The sequence below is a fragment of the Apium graveolens genome, unplaced genomic scaffold (genome assembly GCF_009905375.1).
Source record: "Apium graveolens cultivar Ventura unplaced genomic scaffold, ASM990537v1 ctg8117, whole genome shotgun sequence".
Classification (NCBI taxonomy): domain Eukaryota; kingdom Viridiplantae; phylum Streptophyta; class Magnoliopsida; order Apiales; family Apiaceae; genus Apium; species Apium graveolens.
This window is the reverse complement of record NW_027420899.1, coordinates 42921-47084: the sequence shown is the minus strand read 5'-3', so window position 1 is coordinate 47084 and position 4164 is coordinate 42921. Positions and strand designations below refer to the sequence as shown.

At 41.0% G+C, this 4164-nt stretch overlaps 1 non-coding gene across 1 annotated transcript; it reads left to right on the top strand.

Moving 5' to 3' along the window:
• Nucleotides 1–2706: 2706 nt before the first annotated feature.
• LOC141704671 (small nucleolar RNA R71) lies at nt 2707–2812 on the top strand. Its single transcript, XR_012568031.1, has one exon. It is a non-coding gene; the product is annotated as a small nucleolar RNA R71 (small nucleolar RNA).
• Nucleotides 2813–4164: the final 1352 nt, after the last annotated feature.

The following is a 4164-nucleotide window of genomic DNA, read 5'->3' as shown; positions in this document are numbered from 1 at the left end:
CCATTCGCTGTATGGGAATTGATATCATGGGACCCTTTCCCAGAGCCAGGAGACCTCAGTACTTACTAGTCTCAATCGACTATATGACGAAGTGGGTAGAGGCAAAGGCAATGAGAACAATAAATCAACAAGACTGCATCAAATTCATGAACAACATATTATGAGGTTTGGGATCCCAAGAGTACTTGTCTCAGACAACGGTCCGCAGTTTCGTCGGTTCAGAATTTGAATCCTACCTTCAAGAGCGGGGTATCCGGCATAAAAAGTCATCTGTAGCCTACCCTCAAGGGAATGGCCAAGTCGAGGTAACTAATCGAATACTTCTCAGGGGGATAGAGAAGAGACTCAGAGAGAGCAAAACCAAATGGCCAGAAGAATTGCCTAATGACCAGCCAACCTGTCGAGCATTTGATCAATGAAGGGCAAAGAGAGTGATCCTTCCTAGTGGTTTTGTTTAGCTTCCTGTAGTCCATGCAAACTCTCCACCCCGTGACTGTCCTTGTAGGAATAAGCTCATTCTTCTCATTGCTACCATAATAATTCCACCTTTCTTCGGCACACATTGAACCGGGCTTACCCATGAACTGTTAGAAGTAGGGTAGATGATCCCTGTATCTAGCCACTTAATAATTTCTTTCTTCACTACTTTCTTCATGATAGGATTAAGTCTTCTTTGTTGCTCTACCGTAGATTTGCTACCTTCCTCTAGCAGAATTTTATGCATACAATAAGAAGGGTTGATTCCCTTGATATCTGCTAGAGTCCATCCAATTACCGACTTGAACTCTCTCAGAATCCTCAAAAGCTTTTCCTCATCACTCCCTGAAAGGTCAGATGCAATAATAACAGGCAGAGTAGATGCATCACCTAAAAACGCATACCTCAAATGTTCAGGTAAAGGCTTAAGCTCAAGAGTAGGAGCTTCCTCAATAGAAGGCTTGAGGCGTTTAGGAGCTTTGTTCAATTCCTCCATTCCAAGAGATTCAAAAGGCATATTAATCTTCCTTTTCCATGAAGAATCATTCAAATATTGCAATTGTTCTTCCCCTTCATCATCTTCACTATCTGAATTTCCCAATAAGGCTTTTTCCAAGGCATCGGACCTTAGCAATTGATCAAGTTCCGATGTGACCACTGAATCGACCAACTCCACTTTTAAGCACTCCTCATTATCAGTAGGGAATTTCATAACATTGAGCATATTAAACGTAACATCCTTATCCAGCACTCGTATGGTGAGCTCACCCTCTGCACATCTATCAAGGTTCGGCCAGTCGCCAGGAAGGGTCTTCCCAAGATTATGGGAATCTTTTATCCTCCTCGAAATCAAGAATTACAAAATCAGCAGGAAAGATGAGTTTATCAACCTTGACCAAGACATCCGCCACAAAGCTCGCGGATATCAACGGTCGGCCAATTGCAAGGTCATATAAGTCGGTTTGGGATCAGGTAAGTTCAACTGCTTAAAAATTGACAAGGGCATCAGATTGATGCTAGCTCCCAAGTTACATAAGCATCTGTCAAAAGACACTTTTCCAATAGTACATGGAATAATGAAGCTTCCTAGATCTTTAAGCTTCGGAGGCAACTTCTGTTGCAGCACATCACTGCATTCCTCCGTGAGAGCGACTGTCTCTAAATCATCTAGCTTCACCTTCCGAGAGAGAATACCTTTCATAAACTTTGCATAACTAGGCATCTGCTCGAGATCCTCGGCGAAAGGTATGTTGATATGAAGTTTCTTGAACACCTCCAGAAACTTCTCAAATTGCTTGTCCAGCTTTTTCTTCTACAGTCGCTTAGGGAAAGGTGGTGGAGAATAGATCTGTTTCTCCCCTATATTACCCTCAGGCGGAGTGTGCTCAACAGTAGTCTTCCTTGGTTCCACTTCTTTCTCAGCACCAACTTCTTTAGTCAAATCTTGAGTTTGTTCGGGATTCGCAACTTTTCCAGACCTTAAAGTGATTGCCTTTACCTGCTCCTTAGCTTCCCTCTTTCCTGGCACTTCAGTGTCACTAGGTAATATACCAGGCTGACGATTTAGTAAGACATTGGAAATTTGACCAATTTGATTTTCCAAGGTCTTGATAGAAACAACTTGACTCTTGCATATAAGCTTCAACTCCTCTAATTCAGATTTTTCATTGGCTTGTTACAGCTGGAGTTACTGTCTAGGTACATACAGTGGTTGCTGAAACCCAGGGGGGTTGTACTGTTTAGCTGGGTACTGATGATAAGGTTGTTGAACCGCATTCCGAGCATTGCTCTAACTAAAATTAGGATGATTTCGGTTGTTGGGATGATAGGTGGCTGGAGCTGGTTGCTACGATCGCTGGAAGTTGCTCACAAATTGAGCTGATTCACTAGAAATTGCGCACTGATCAGTCTCATGGGCACCAACACAAAGCTCACAGAAACTTACGAATTGATTTACTCCATTTAGCCAAAGTGTCCACCTTCATCATCAAAGCTTTAAGTTGGGCAGCGATAGCAGTAGCTGCGTCCAACTCCAGAATTCCAGCGACTTTTTCCTAAGTCAGTCTTTGGGAAGGATTCTGGTACTCATTAGCAGCCATCAGTTCAATAATTTCATAAGCTTCATCGTAGCTCTTAGCCCACAAGGCTCCTCCTGATGCTACATCAAGCATGGGTCTAGAAGTAGCACCCAATCCATTGTAGAAGCAATTAATAATCATCCAGTTAGGCATGCCATGGTGTGGGCACTTCCTTAGAATCTCCTTTTATCAATCCCAAGCCTCACACAGAGATTCCCTGTTTGCTGAGAAAACTGGGTAAGAGCATTCCTGATTGCAGCAGTCTTCGCCATGGGGAAGAATTTAGTAAGAAACTTTTGCGCAAGATCCTCCCAAGTGGTGATAGATCCTGATGGCAGAGAGTATAACCAACACTTAGCCTTGTCCCTTAAAGAGAATGGGAACATGCGTAGCTTGATAGCGTCTTCAGTCACACCGTTGAACTTGAAAGTGTCGCAGATATCGATGAAATCCCTGATGTGCATGTTGGGGTCTTCAGTAGGAGAACCCCCAAAATGGAACTGAGTTCTGTATCATCTGAATCGTGCTTGACTTGATCTCAAAAGTGTTAGCTCTGATGGATGGTCTGATGATGCTTGACTGAATGTCATTAATCTTAGGCTGAGAATAATCCATTAAAGCCTTCGGATTTTCTACTTGATCTCCCATCGCTACTACAACTGGTTCTTCGACTTTCTCTTCTTCTTCTACCTTCTTTTCTCCCTCAAAAACTTCCTTCCGAAATACTATAAATTCTTCCTCGGCTTTATCCAGTGTTTTCTTACGAGTAGGCGAACACGTATGCATACACCTTCGCTAGAGTTATCTGAAATAAGACAAGGAAACAGATAAGTAACAATGTCCGAGTCAGTGAACTTTAACGACCATTAATGGAAAGTACATTAACTATCAATTAACACTGCAGTCCCCGGCAGCGGCGCCAAAAACTTGTTAGTCGCTAAACACGCGTTAATATTACACGCAAGTATACGAGTTCACAAGTAGTATAGAATCTTTTCTAGTTCGTTCCCACAGAGACTGTATTGGCTAACTAATTAATTCACACACTTAAGCAACAATGTATGGTTATTATTCAATGCTAAGACGATAACTAATTGAGGTTATTTATAACTAAGAATTAAACTAATAATTATAACTACGAGAATAAGATTGATTGAATTAATAATTATCATAAACATGGGATTCTAACTTCATTAAATACTTCATCCAATAGCCTTATTGATCTTAACCTTAGCATGCAATGGTGATGACACTAATCAGATAACATGAACTGATAAACGCCAACTTTCGTTGCATGAGTACCATACTACCAGACATCCAAAAAAGAGATAGAAGCTAAATAGACACCAATTATATTGAGATCCTATATGTCTATAGAATTTGACAACATAACGGTTTAAGCACAAGTTATCTATCTTGATTACATAGGGCAAGTAAGATGGTTAAAATTACCTACAAATCATGCATAACAAATACATGAACCTATGCTAGCATGACAAGTTCTAAATCCTTAAATTCATTTCGCTTAATTAAGAATTAACACACTATCTTATAAGTTCGCGACGCTCATAAGACGAATACGCACAACCAATACTAGGATATCATACAA